Genomic DNA, 16,266 nt, shown 5'->3' with positions numbered 1-16,266 from the left:
ATATTTTTCACAATACACTACTCGTTGGCGATACGTAAAAATACTCAATGTAGCCGAATTCGAACTGTGACATCGAGAATTCCGTGCTACCAAGAACGAATAATGTCAAAATCGAGTGACTAGAGTATCGAGTAGTACCGAAAAAAATGTTATATTCCGCGTAAACAATCTATTCGATTCATTTTGTGTGTCCACATGAATTTGATATCAAATTACATAAAAAAACTGATCATAAACATGATGTATGCATTTGACAAAATAACAACAAATTAATTGATCAAAATTCCGAAAACGAGCTGAAATTCAACTGAATTATTGCACAATTGCAATCATTTAAGCAACTTTGTGTGCTTAAAAATATAGACGAGTTTCTGAAGAGTCCATAGGTTTTTTTCCTCAAATTTTCACAAGAATATCCAACTCAAAAAAGCAGAAGGCCTTCAAAATTTTTGCTAAAGATTAAATTTTCATTAAAAATTTCGAAACAAAATTACACTCGAAAATTATTTGGGTGGTGTCCAAGACATAACCGCATTTTAAACGTAGTACTACAAGCTTATTGCTCATTGCATAACTTATTGTCTTCATTTCAATTATCACACTCGATATTAATTTTGGATAGAACGAAATTTTGTAACTAACCCTTTAGTAGAATTTTTTGGTGACCCTGATACGTGATTTTGTTGTAATTTCATCTTATTGAAGGCTAAGACAAAGATTCTAATTTTCTTATTAGTATCAGTCTCAGTATTCGGCATTGACTGATCGCTGTCTAGAGTGCAACGAGTCACAAGTCACTGTCACTGCCAGTCAATGGGTTAAATAATTTTGACCTCTCGCCTGATGCAGTGTTACATGCTATTTATCTTCCTGCTATCTATCTAGTGCTGGTCAAGCAGGCCATGTTGCATCGATCGAAAAAGGTAGTAATCGGACGGAGCAATGTCTAGAGAATACGGCGGGTGGGATAGGACCTCCCATTTCCGCGTTTCCAAGTATGTTTTGGCGGTTTCGCGACATGCGGCCGAGCATTGTCGTGCTACAAAATAACTTTATCGTGTCTTTGCTCGTATTGTGGCCGTTTTTCCTTCAGTGCACGGCTCAAATTAGTTGTCGGTTGAGGTCCCCCGTAATGGTTTCATTCGGTTTTAGCAACTCATAGTACACCACACCCAGCTGGTCCCACCAAATAGACAGCATAACCTTCTGGTCGTGAATATTCCGCGCGGCCGTCGATGTTGATGCATGGCTAGGGTATTTATACATTGCCCGACGTTTATGGTTGTCGTAATGGACCCACTTTTCATCGCCAGTAACGATTCGATATGGGGGTCTCCGTAGCCACATTGGTTGCGCGTTCGCTTAGTAAGCGATCGATCGTGAGTTCAAAACTCAGGACCCTCATTGACCATCTTTGTGTTGTTACAGAATAGCTTCGTCCACGCAACAATCATCAGCGATGGAGATCGATCCACGGTCGAAATAAGATCGATTCATCCATACAACTGCTCTGCTCTGCAAGACACATCGGGCTGCTGTTCTATAAATAACTCAACAATGATCAATCAACTGTCTCCGCTGTCCGGTGGTCCAACTGGATAATGGAAGAACAGACAGAATACTCTTACGCCTAAATGGCTACTGTGTGAATGTACCATATGTAATGGTATAGAAGGAATACTGGCGAACGGCAACTGTGTAATGTGCTAATTATAGATATGATAACCATGTGACATGTACACGATTAAAATTCGGCTCTGTTACAGCTGAAATGCTAATGAGCCTTAAATAAATAAATGGGATAAAAAAAAAACGATTCGATGCAAAAAATACCCTTACACTCTCGTTGGTACGAAATTCGACATATTCGAAGTGGCAAAAAACTATGAAGAAGACGCGCAATGACAGAAGATTTCCAACGAATAGCCGGAAATTTGATTCACTGGAATAATAATCAAGTTACGCCATCTGTTGTAAAACCGAAAAACTTACCGGTACACCTATATTAGTTTGGGTGTACCCTTACTGAAAGACGTAGTCCTGCACCAAAAAGTTTACAGAAAATGTCAATTACGAAAATTTACACACATTTACACAAATGTTACGAGTAAAACATTAGTAGGAATTTTCCAATGGAAACATTAAAAAGTTTGTTGTTAGAAAAACTTCTTTCCTGTAGAAGTCCCCATCTTCTGATACATGGATGACCTGATGGTTATTTTATGGGCTACTCATATTCTTTTGTTGTAAAAAAGTAAGAGAAAGCAGAAAATTACAAAAATTTCTAACTAGAAAACTATAAGACCTACAAAATTTTGGTCAAAGAATGAAATGTACATTCTCCCAAATATATATCGGGAATTTGTTATTTTAAATCTCCCCGCTGAACATTTTTTAATTTTCTTAAATAAATGAAATGACAATTTTAAGTGCGGTCTATCATTTAGTTTGCTTGCAGCGTCATTCAGAACAAGTTAACTTGCTCGGCGATTCTTGATATAAATAATTCTATTGGTCAAAGATTTTGTGTGATTTTTTTTGTTGCAAACAAAATTTGTTGTGCCGAAACGTAGAAAATGTTGCAGAATACATTTGGTGACTCGATTATACGGCATTTAAAGACGACCGAGAAGAGATGAATGATTTGCGATTTGATCAAAGGCGAACATTCACCTCTTCAACTGATGAAAACACGACAACATGAAAGAAATGGTGATCGGAAAACGTCATTTAAGTTTGAGAAAGCTAGTCCGTGAATTATTATATATATTTAAATATCTTTCACGAGACCGTTCGTCATATTTTCGTTGATGTTTTGGGCATAATAAAAGTCGCAGCACGACTAGTGTCAAAAGAGCTCAATTTTCTTCAATTATACTTGTTTTCATCGCAATCAAGTGACAAAGACATGGTTGAACGATCAAATTCTGATCCTGAGCCTATTTTGAAGGCGATAATATAAATTTAGATGATAAATAAAACATTTTCATTAAAAACATAAATTCCCGGTATATATTTGATATAATATAATTTTTAGGTTGTTCAGTGAATAAATAAGTTAGGTGATTTTTTGTAGAGGAATTCCACGTCAAATCAGCTGGCCGCTGACTCGACTCTCGCCGATTTTTTTTAAACCTAGTACATATACTGGCAGCTGCCTAAAATCAACATTTTTAATATATTACAACCGATTTTTATAAGGGCGAATCATTACCCTTTTTCTCAAAAAATCTTAATTTAAAATACATTTGTCCGATTAAAATATGAAAGACAGCAAAGCTGTTATAAAAAACATGAATTATTTAGAAAAATAACATCTTGAAAACCGTTGAAAATATTACTCAAAAATTGAATTTAATATTAACAGTATTTATAGCTCAAACATGTCTCTCTTCGATTTTCAGGAAAATATTTTTAAAAAATCAACAATTTACGAAATCGTTACCATTTAAGATAAGTAGCATAAAAATGAATCTACATGCGATTTTCATGGTAAACTAAATAAAAAAACACTGCATTGAAGGACTTACCGTTCTCGAAATATAACCAATTTTATATCATGAAAATAATGTTCGTCAAATTTTTATACGATGTCGGTACCTCAGTCGTGATATCCGGCAGCATTACATTAAAATTAAAAAAAACATTATATCTTTATTTTGGTGCATCCGACTCTAGGATTGGGCGATCTTGGATCGATTTTCAGAAGATCGATCTTTCCCATTTCGATTTCCGATTTTTTGGATCGATTCTTCGTACCCGAAAAAATCGAGAAGATCGATCTTTGTCCTTTGGATTTTTTCGAATCGATATTTAGAAGATCGTTTTTTTAAATTTGTTTTCGATCTGAGACAAACTTTTTGTAAATTTGTTTTTCAGTATACATTCAGTATACATAATGGCAACGTTTGACCGCTTTGAAGCACTCCATTTGGCTTCTTAATAAAGTCAGTTTGACCATTCTTCGATTTGATTCCGTACAGATTCTAACAGGACCAGAGCTAGCGACAGCTACTAAGGGTTGTTGTTGATGCCTTTCCAATTAATTATTTAATTGAATGATTCTATGATGGTACATGTTGAATGCTCAGGAAATCATTTTTTTCGGAGATCTAATTTTTTGTGGTCTTTATGTTTATAAGCAAAACAAATTGTTTTTGATTTTCAAATAGAACCATGTAATTTTTATTCCATGTTTAAAGAAAAGATGATACTCAGATAAAATGAGTAGATGAATTGGAAAAAATGCTTTCGATTTTTTGAAGATCGATTCGGCAAAGATCGATTCTTTTGTGCCGATTTAATCAGTGAATCGATCCCTACGCCGATTAGAGAATCGATTCTTCAAGATCGATCTTTTAATAAAGATCGCCCAGTCCTACATCCGACACGGTACCTATATACGTCAGTTGTGTAACATTTGCCCGAATACCATTCACCCAAAACACTATTACCCGAAGTACATTTACCCGAATGACATTCACCCGAATGCAACATTCACCCGAATGAACATTTATCCGAATGCAACCAATATCCGAATGCGACATTTACCCGAATGTAACATTTAACCGAATGAAAAAAGAATGAAAAATCCCGACAAATCAGTTTATGAGTTTTGTCCAATCTCTTGATAATAAATATGATTCTATCATAAAACAAGAAAGAGCAACAAAAATACGCAGTAAAAAATTGTCATGTGGAAATTTGAAAATTATGCGGGAGACCTCGCTGATTCATTTACAGAAATAAGGAATTCAGAAATTATTGTGGGAATATTTTTCGACAATGAAACAGGTAACTTTAACATGAAAAATATTAAGCATAAATTTCTTAGAAATGTGAAAAAATGGTACTTACGTATTAACGCCACCACAGCGCAATTTTAATTATGAGTTGATTTGTTCGTAATGTAATTTATGCTAAGATCAATGTCATGAGAGCGAAGCTGTTGTTCGGGTAACTGTCGTTCGGATGAATGCGACACAATCTTAGGCCACACTTTGGTCAATTGATACGGATCTATCTATCTATATAAATAAAAATGGAATGCCAAATCTGTTGGTAAGCGCAAAACCCGAGGAAGGAACGGTCCGATTTGAGTTGTCTTCATTTTGTTGTATTCGCCTCTCCAAGAAGTTCAATATAGCGGAGAGGAAAATCGGAAAGTTTTTGGAAAACTCAAATGTAGGTCGGGATATCCGAAAAATTGAGTTCCCATATGCTCTACAATTACATCATGATAAACGTTGTTAGTCCATTCGATGTTTGCGCTAACGAAATTGATCTTTGTTCGAAAGTAGAAACGCATTTTCTTGTGGAAAAAGGCACTCCTACATCTTATATCCATCTAAATGAAAATGGATCACCAAATGTGTTGGTAAGCGCAAAACTCGAGGAAAGAATTGTCCGATTCGAGCTGTCTATATTTTGTAATATTCTCTGTATCAAACATGTATTCCATGCAACGGAGAAACATGCTATTTGAAAGTGATTGATGAATCTTCAATTTTGATAGAAGAGAATTCATGCACAATTCTCTTCTATCAAAAATTGAAGATAATTTTATATTATAATGACGTACTAGGAGATTCATAATAATAGGAAATTGTGAAGGGTCAAAGGGTAATCAATCAATGAAGAGTTCTACGATTGGACCCACGAATGTTCGCTTAGTAAGAAAACGTGACTGTTTGGAAGTATTCATATAAAAAAACAATTTTGGGCGGGACGAAGTTCGTCGGGTCAGCTAGTTCTAATAAAAATATTCTACAAAACACCGAAGGGGACATGTTTTGAGTTATACATATTTTTTATATTGAACTAGCTGATCCGGCAATCTTCGTCCCGCCCAAAATTTGTATTTTGATATCAATAGCAATAAAAAAAATCAATACCTTCAAACATTCACGTTTTCTTACTAAGCGCAAGTTCATGAGTCCAATCGCAGAACTGTTCCGAAATATATATTTTATTAAGGCACATATTAGCCTGACGGGGCCGGGAGTTCAATATTTTGACAATTTTTGTCTTACGACTATGTTAGTAATATGTAATCGATTACTCGCGGTTGGCTCGAGGTTAGTATTACAAAGATTCTCATAATTGGGATGTCGCAGTCTCCAGTACTATGTATGTGTGGCCGACATGGGATACTTCCTATTGGGGTACAACTGATCATTAATCAGCGACGCCCCCCTAGTCTGTACCTCATATCAATCGTGGTGCATATCTCTTGACTCGAAGAATCCAGGGTAAAGGGTGTGTCACATCAAATTGCATCACGGAAAAACGCTGTAGAAATTCTCCCGGTAGACCGATCCTTTTGAAAATTTTAGACAGTAAAATAAAAACTATTAAACAACTTTTGGCATTTTCTTTTTATTCATACTTCGAGCCCAAGCCCGTATGCTCGCACCTTCCTCTTTACCCCGTCCATAAGGTTCTGTACAACGTCAGGTTGTAGTTTTTTTTTGAACAGAAATCCATTTTCTCTTGAAGTCCGCCTTCGATTTGACAACTTTTGGGTTCTTCCGGAGGGCCTGCTTCATAATCGCCCAATATTTCTCTATTGGGCGAAGCTCCGGCGCGTTGGGCGGGTTCATTTCCTTTGGCACGAAGGTGACCCCGTTGGCTTCGTACCACTCCAACACGTCCTTTGAATAGTGGCACGAAGCGAGATCCGGCCAGAAGATGGTCGGGCCCTCGTGCTGCTTCAATAGTGGTAGTAAGCGCTTTTGTAGGCACTCCTTAAGGTAAACCTGCCCGTTTACCGTGCCGGTCATCACGAAGGGGGCGCTCCGCTTTCCGGAAGAGCAGATCGCTTGCCACACCATGTACTTTTTGGCAAACTTGGATAGTTTCTGCTTGCGAATCTCCTCCGGAATGCTGAATTTGTCCTCTGCGGAAAAGAACAACAGGCCCGGCAGCTGACGAAAGTCCGCTTTGACGTAGGTTTCGTCGTCCATCACCAGGCAATGCGGCTTCGTCAGCATTTCGGTGTACAGCTTCCGGGCTCGCGTCTTCCCCACCATGTTTTGCCTTTCGTCGCGGTTAGGAGCCTTCTGAACCTTGTATGTACGCAGGCCCTCCCGCTGCTTGGTCCGCTGGACGAATGAACTTGACAAATTCAGCTTATTGGCGACATCCCGGACCGAACTTCTCGGTTCACGTCTAAACTGCTTAACTACGCGCTTGTGATCTTTTTCACTGGCGGAGCATCCATTTTTGCCGTTCTTCACCTTCCGGTCGATGGTTAGGTTCTCGAAGTATCGTTTTAGTACTCTGCTGACCGTGGATTGGACGATTCCCAGCATCTTACCGATGTCCCGATGTGACAACTCCGGATTCTCGAAATGAGTGCGCAGGATTAATTCACGACGCTCTTTTTCGTTCGACGACATTTTTCCAAATTTACGAAAAATTGACAGTGAAGCATGGTCAACGTGATCTATACACTCTTATCTGATTATAAGCGAAAGCTGAAGATATAATTCCTAAAAATTAAATTTCTACAGCGTTTTTTCCGTGATGCAATTTGATGTGACACACCCTTTAGAATAGTCACTGGGCGGTACAATCTTCAGATCGTGTAGAGTTGTCATGAGCGGTACAACCATTGGCTCTTGTTGAATGTTCAGTGGCCTGCACAACCTTCGACCTGTGTATCTGTAAGCAGAACTGTTCATTGATTGATTTTCTAATCGACCCCATTGAATTTACCTCCTAGTTGAATTTAAATTAAATTTGAAATTCCTAGTACTTCTACCTCATCATTATAACATCAGATTATTTTCAGACACAATTCTCGCTCAATATTTTTCAAACACTTGCAAATAACATGCTTCTCCATTACATGGAATAAAAGTTTGATACAGAAAATATGATAGAAAAAAGACAGACCTCTCCCCTCTTCTCCCCTTAGAGAGGGTGGAGGAGTGTCCATTCACCATAGAAACGTTTCGGGCCCCCAAAATCCTCAAATGCCAAATTTGGCTCCATTTGCTTGATTAGATTTCGAGTTATGAAGAAATTTGTTTTTCATTCGTATGGCAGCCCCCCCTAAGAGAAGGGGGAGGAGTATCTAACCACTATAGAAACATTTATTGCACCCTAAAACCTCTATATGCCTAATTCGGTTCCATTTGCTTGATTAATTCTCGAGTAATGTAGAAATTTGTGTTTAATTTGTATGGCAGCCCCCCCTTAGAGAGGGGGGTGGAGTGTCTAACCACCATAGAAACATTTTGTGCCCCCTAAAACCTCCACATGCCAAATTTGGTTTCATTTACTTGATTCATTCTCGAGTTATGCAGAAAATTGTGTTTCATTTGTATGGCAGACCGACATAGCCCCCACCCCTCCCCCTAAGAGAAGGGATGGAGTGTTTAACCACCATAGAAACATTCATTGCACCCTAAAACTTTCACATGCCAAATTTCGTTCCATTTGCTTGATTAATTCTCGAGTAATACAGACATTTGTGTTTCATTTGTATGGAACGAAATTTCAAGTCAACGATGGGTTAGACATACTTGACACGTTGATCTCCGACCGATCTAGGGGTCCAACAAAAAATATTCCGTCTAGCTGATGGATAGGTTGATAGATAGGTCCGATGTAACGATAGATGATTCATTTTGTAGATGTCGAACCTATGAGACCGGCGCGAATCAAACGGAAAACTCAGTTGGAGTCCACATGGACCAACGCGAGACTAAACGTGAATGAATGAATTGAATTTGTAGTCAATTGAAAGTGAATGTATTAATGTCTATTGATATTGATTTTGTGTCCAGAAAATTTGGTGCTGTTAAGACGAGATGCTTTAAGATATTGTGCTTTTTTCGTTACATTCAATACTGGAATAAATGAGTTTCCACGTTCGATAAATTTGATTTCTCATTGAAAAACGAAACAAAGATTTGATAACAACTGATAGGAGGGATGACACCTTAGACAACCGCCCTGGGTGTCACCCCGTCACGCTACCGTCACGTCTTGACAGTCATGATGTGTACATTTTTTATGTTTTCGTCTAGTTAAAGTATATAATATAAACTGTATTTCATGTAAATTCATATAAAATTCATATAAAATTTGATGGATTGAAATGAGTTATTTGTTTCATTTAAGAAACCTGTTGTTAAGGAACCATGATTTTGCTGAGTGCAATATGAAAAAGGCGCATAATTTTCAGATAGACAGTTTGTAAAGAGTCAATCCCAATGATTCACACGGCTCATTGGCCACAGTACCGCGCCGTTCAGAGAAATCTGCCATGCTGTGGTGAGGTAACGACCTGCTGCTTTCCCAATAAGATCCAAGGAAGTAACTCTTGATTGCCTTTTTTGTTGTGTCGCTTCCAATACCGAAGCAAAACAACCCAACCGAAGTGTCCCCACACCACTGGATTGGTTTCCCGTTAAACCACAAGCATATGTTATGATTCACTTATCTGAACGCTGAACGCGTCACTGGTGGGTCTTACTCAATTTCTTCCGGTGACTTGTGTCCAACCGGCGTTTACTTTTGTTTTTATCTCTCTCGATGTTTTCTGTTTTGAAACCAGACGGACGGATCATTCTAGCTTGGCTGTCGGACCATATGGCCATTCGCTTATATCGTAGACTGCTGCTACTAGCGCAAGTCTGAGATAATCTAAACGGAAGTGTCGTTGGAAAAACTCCTCGTCTCGTCTCGCATCTGGTCTTTGTCTAGTGAGGGGAAATTGCATCAGCTCTCTGGCGGCAGCAGCATCATCATCAGGGGCGGTGGGATTGGTGGGACTATCTTGGAACGGAGTCATTCCGCCGGAATTAGGAAATATCTTCTCTCTTGGGAATTGTGTAAGTTTCATCAGCCCCAGATAGATGTGCCCTCCCCCCCACTCTTCCTCACACCTGGGAAATTGTACCCCGAAAAAAAGGGGAACGACTCACAATCCAGACGGCGAGGAATGATAATCTGCTACGCTGCCATTCTTCGCCTCGAATAGATTTTCCTCACGAGAATGAAAAACAGCTCTTCCTGAACTGTACGGAAGATTTTCTTCGCTCACGAGCGCCATACGTCGGATACAACGGACGAGAGTCCGGCTGGCATGGGGGAGTTTTATGGGTTGTAAGTCTCGACGAAGTTATAAATTTCGTTACTAGGGGTATCAAAAAGTGGATCCTTGGATCCAATCTGACAGCCCAAACGTCTATGTACAGTACAGTGTTGTTTTATTCTTCACTTGTGTGATCGCTGACAGTTAATTGAACGACCCCTCGGTGCGCAACACCACACGTGACTCGGCTGATTTGGGTGGGTAGGAAAACGAGCAATCAGGAGAGGGAAGGCTGTAAAAATTCAAATCGACAAAGGAATAAAAAAATTCACCGATCCAGACGGAAGAGAATACTGGAGTGCATTGCGTCCGATGGCATTGTGTGGGCGGATGAAGAGTTCGTGCAATTTTCCACAGGCGGTAGGTGGAGCTGGGAGAATGATGATGACCAGTGCCAGCGTTCGCACTTGTGCTGTAAAATTGATGGTCTTTCACCCATTTCTTGAACGTTTTTCGCTTTCCACATGAACGGGACATCGGAACAACTTGAATACGGGAATCGATTAGTCTGATTATTCTCACGTCCGCATGAGTTGTGGCACAAGAACTTGAGTAGGGGGGGGGGGGGCGCAGAAATTTGTCTTTTGTGGTAATTGCTCGGTTCTTCACCATGCGTCGTCTCAACTACACCAAAGAGGTTACCAAACTACCATTATTATTGCTGTGTCATGGAGTGGAGCTAGTTTCTGCCTTTACCGTCTCGCTAACCGCAAATAGGTCTGCGACTTGAAATGGCACGATGTGCGTCATCGAGTTCGAGTGCGATGGGTGAACATTTTGCCAAGTGAACTCCCTTTGTGGAGACGTTTATTACAAAGTTTTTAGCAATTTGATTGGGTATGGGAAGCACAAACGCTGATGAAGGCAGTTGTTGTGCTTCAGAATGTTTTTGCTTCATCCGACGAAGCCTCGTGTATTACGTAATGCATTTAAAGGTCTCCGTATTCATGTACGTTAGTCAAGCAATCAAGCAAAATTTTTACAAATTTGTTATAATGTACGATTGTTATCGAAAGTTTCGGAACCGCAAGAGACACAAAAGGGTACTATTTTTACTTTTCATTTTAACATCAGATGTTTTTTCGTATTTAATTTTTTACAGTGTTTCAAGCACCCAAAAATTCCATCTCGAACATCAGGTGTCTGATCGAAATATAATACCCGACAGAGTTGTTGGACAGTCAATGGATTTTCTAGAAAAGCTCCAAAATTTGGTTTCACCAGAATGCATTATTAGAATATGCACAAAGTAAACTGTCCAAATTTCTCACTGTTCGTTTTTTGCGGCGGAAGAGAGCTTCTGTGAATTTAGGGGTGTTACCGGACCGACCCAGAAATTGATTTTATCATATGTGTGAGCTGAAGAAAACACATAATTTTCAAGAGTATCTCCACATATTTTTATTCGAATTAGCCCCCGTTTAATTTTACACGTTTCACCCATCTCTCAGCCAATGTTTGTTTGTTTGTCAATGTTTGTTTGTTACGACGAAAACCATTCGCCGACTCTTTTTTTTACTTCTTTATATTCGGTGAAGTGTTGCTCGGTAAGTGCATGTCCCATCGGAAACAAAAAGGATATAATCGGATGGGACCAGGTCTAGAGAATACAGCGGGTGCGATAACGTTTTCCAGTTATGATTTTTGGGTCCTTGCGGCTTTAGCGGTATGTGCTGGTACGTTGTTACACCGTAGTATCACTCCACTGTAGTCTCGGGCCCATTCCGACATTTTTTTCATTAATGCTAAGTTGAAATTTATCATTCATGGTCGATAGTGATCTTTATTCACCGTTTCACCAGGTTTAATAGCTTTACACACATCCTTTACACACACAGAGCATCGTTTTTCAACCGAAACGATTTGACTTTGCAGTAAATGGGCCGGCTCCAGCAGGTGGAAGCAGGTGATTTTTTTTGCTTAGGGTTCTCGAAATAAACCCTTTTTTTATTTCTTAATTTGTCTACATGTCACTCTACTCTTAGTGCTTTAAGCGAATGAATGCCGGAAAAATTTGCCGTCTAATGGTAACAGTTCGAAGCCCAATTCATGCAATTTTGCCATCGTTCTCATCGATTTGTGACACGGTGCATTGTCTTCCATTTTTTCACAATAACAAAAGTTGCTTCACTCTCAATGCTGTAACTCACGAACCAATCGACCGATTGCTGTCAAATTTTGACACGTATCCACTGAAAGATGGTGCTTTGTGATAGTCAAGTAGATTTTTGCAAGAGGTGCCATCTAGACGTCAACTTTATGAACTTTTCTACCGATCTGTTATATATTATAACATATATCGTAAGAATGATTTTGCATAATATTTGTTAAAAATCTCATAAATTTTTCGTTACACATACTATTTACAATTTCAAAGTGTGATTTTCCTGTATAAAAAGGCGTAATGCTACGCTTTTTTCTATTTTTTCTAATATTAAATAAGAATGTTATGACTGATGAATGTAACGAATTTGATTAGCAAAGTTTATTTTCTATTCCCCAAATGCGGTTAACGAACATTCACGGATTATTTTTTGTACCAAAACTCAATGGAAGAAGATTTTGGCGTACTGGAATCATACAAAATGTTTTATGGAAACAAAACCTAACCAATTTTTATTTTCTCGGCGTTGTCATCTGCCTTCGTGGCGCAATCGGTTAGCGCGTTCGGCTGTTAACCGAAAGGTTGGTGGTTCGAGTCCACCCGGGGGCGAAACAATGTTTTTTTTTTCTCGAATGAGTAAATGATAACGAGTGGAAGGAGATATGTTTAAGGAAAATTTCATTGTGCAAATGTTTGTGAAAACATTTCATCGATACTGTTGGTCAGAGGGATGATGTTTTACATTTAATTACAAATCATTTGGAAGAGCACTATGAATAACAACAATTCGTTCAACTTTTCAAAATAATGATAACAGGAAGTTATAGAATTTAAAATAAAAATCCAAAAAGTGAGCATTCAGCGAAAAAATGAAAGATTTCGGACGCTTCTAACGCGACCATTTTTTGATAGATCGCAGAGATGAGTGTGCCAATTGATTGGAAATATGTCTACGCATCTATGAGTAACTAGTTGACTCGGCGAACCTCGTCCCACCCAAAATGGGTTTTTGATAGAAATTCTTCCGAACATTCACGTTTTCTTACTAAGCAAACGTTCGTGGGTTTAATCTCAGAACTCCTTATTGATTGATCTTCTAATTGGCCGATCAAAATTTTTGATATAAATTTTAATATAAATTTCTTGTTACTTCTACCAAAACTCGTCATAATAATATAAATTTATTTCCAAACGCAATTTTCGCTGAACATTCTTGATTCACCTTTAAATAACATGATTCCCCGTTTCATGGAATGCATTTTTTTATTTTCAAAGCGCGTTATTCCACCTGAGAATCTTTGCTATTTTCGGTTTACACCAACGGAACACCAACTTGAACTCCGCTAATGCGAATTGGATTAACAACGATGTCATTGTAGAACATATGAGTTTTATTCTTTGAACTTTCTCTCAAAGTTTTTTTTTTTAATTTTAATTTTTTTTCTCACCATAACATTGATCCACGGGCAGAGATGAATACAACAAAATAAAGACGACTCAAATCGGACGATTCATTCCTCGGGTTTCGCATTTAGCAACACATTGGGTGTTCCATTTTTGTTTATATAGCCCGAAGATATAGAAGTGCGTTAGATCAATTTCTATAGCGCAAACGTTGTATTACAAAATGGATGGAACGAATTGACTTTCTTTCAGTGATTTCTGAAAATTTTCCGATTTTTCTCTCCATAACATTGATCTACGGACAGAGACGAATACAGCAAAATAAAGACAGCTCAAATCGAACGATTCTTCCCTCGGGTTTCGCGCTTAGCAACACCTGTGGCGTTTCATTTTCACTAATAAAAATAAGAAAATATTTTCCCAAAACATTCTATTTAATAATTGAAAAAAAAATGTCAACCAATATCTAAACCAAAATCCTATGTTTTGATTGGTCCATCAGTACGAACAATCTGTACTCCAACATTTCTAAGGGTGACCAACATTAAGATTAATTAAAAAAACCTAGCTTTCTCATCTCAAAAGATAGAGGTAAAAGTAGCTTGACAATATTGTAAATCCAGTTATTTAAATCAACTTTGTAGAACAAAGTTTATTTCTATCTTTTGATAAAATCTATTTAGCGCTTTTTATTGAACGGTTTAATTAAGCTCGTCCTGTTTGTAACGTGTTTGTCTATAGCGTTGTCCCATATTAATAGAAATTTGATTCCCTTCCTGTAAGCCGATTGATCCGACATTTGAAACACACTTTCTTCTCTGTAGGCATTATAAAACTGCGTTTTCCATTAAATTGAAAATACAATCTGTAATCCGCCAATTTGTAGCGTATTTTCTCAAAACCCCATCAATATATGGGTATCAAATGAAAGGGCTTGGCTACGGTTATTTATGAAAAATTCAAATTCAAAATGGCTTCCACCACAAGATGGTGCCACATGTAAATTTTTTTCAAAACCACATCACTATGGGTTTACTATGGGATTAAAGGGTTTGACTGGTAGAATACAGTTATTTATGCAAAATAAAAATCCAAATTGATGCCACCACAAAATGGCGATAGGGTAGATCAGGGTAAACATAAGATATCAGGGTAAACCGACACCATAAGGGTTTCCACATATTTCCTAGACCTCTCAAGTTTCTTCGACAACAAAACGTTACAGAACCTCTCTTCAACTATTCATGAGCCATTCTACAGTATCGGTTGATAATTTTTTGAATTTCGAATTTTGATAGAATACAAAATCTGATGTTTTTATGAAATACATGAGAGTGCGAGTGAGATCGACACCCTGTCGGGGTAAAACCGGTAATAGAGAATTGAGCCCGTTGCTGTTGGCTGATGGATCTGAAATTTGGAACACACTTCATCTCTGCTGTCAATAAAAAACTGCGTATTCCATGATCTCGAAAAAATCAATTTGGCCGCCGCTATCAAATGGCTGATTCGTTGTGATTTCACACAATAATAATACGGATAATGTACTAAAAGCTAAAAAATAATTGATCAAATAGCAGTTAACAGTTATCACACCCCTTTCTTCATTATTCTAGGGCATTGATGAGACTAAAATAAAATCGTGGGACACGTTGGATTTCCATTACCTACAGTTAGTGGTTTCACCATATGTCCCACGATTTCATTTTAGTCTCATCAATGCCATAGATTAATAAAGAAAAGAATGTGATAAATGCTTACTTGAACTCGCTTTTTTATTTTTTAGCTTTCAGTACATTATCGGTATTATTATTATGTTCAATCACAATGAACCCGTTTAAATAAAAAAAATTTTACCTATTATATTTCTAAGTTGCATTAAAAAAACGCATTTTTCTCTAATTTAATATTTCAAATTCTAGATGATAATTGTCTTCGATCGACTTTTATGGCTTAGGAAGACAAGCATTTTGCAATGCTGAACATATTAATATCTTGATTCTACTCACACAGAAAGTATACTACATACAAACATACTTCTAGCATACTAGAATACATACTACTAAGAACACAGAAAGCATTACAGGTTAACTTCGATATAACGTACATTTTGCTTTCAAAATTGTACGTTGTATCGAAATGTACGTTATATCGAAGCATAATAAAGAACTCTGAAACGTAGCTTATATTACTTCATTGTGTTGCTGTTTGAGTAAGGTTGATGAATAAAATCAATAAGAAGACGAAGCCAACTTTTCTCATGATGTTTCCCTTTGTTCAGTTGATTGAAGTTTGATTCTTTTAGAATCCGGAATCACAAAACAGTAGTATTTCGGGATTGATTAATGTTACAACACAAGCTTTAGTATCAAAATACAGATAATTTATTGTTCTTTCAGAAAAAAAAATTAAAAAAAAATTTTTTTTTTGACCTCAATCATGTGTACGTTATATCGAGGTAAAATGTACGTTATATCGAGTGACGTTATATCGAGGGTACGTTATATCGAAGTTTACCTGTATTCTGCAGCCTGATTCGAAGTGGCTTAGAATACACGGCCCCTGTTTGGACACCTTATCACGTATCCATGGTCGTCAGAATTGAAAGAATACAGAAGCGCTTTATTCGATTCGCTTTACGAAACCTACC

General features: G+C 37.7%; 1 protein-coding gene and 1 non-coding gene across 8 annotated transcripts in view; one reads left to right on the top strand and one right to left on the bottom strand.

Moving 5' to 3' along the window:
• LOC129761989 (tyrosine-protein kinase Fer) overlaps positions 1 to 16,266 on the bottom strand; it is a 119,870-nt gene that overhangs the window by 51,872 nt on the left and 51,732 nt on the right. The window lies entirely within an intron of this gene.
• Trnan-guu (transfer RNA asparagine (anticodon GUU)) lies at positions 12,748 to 12,821 on the top strand. The gene has a single exon. It is a non-coding gene; the product is annotated as a tRNA-Asn (tRNA).

Source organism: Toxorhynchites rutilus, chromosome 1 (genome assembly GCF_029784135.1).
Source record: "Toxorhynchites rutilus septentrionalis strain SRP chromosome 1, ASM2978413v1, whole genome shotgun sequence".
NCBI lineage: Eukaryota > Metazoa > Arthropoda > Insecta > Diptera > Culicidae > Toxorhynchites > Toxorhynchites rutilus.
This window is presented reverse-complemented; position numbering and strand designations above follow the sequence as displayed.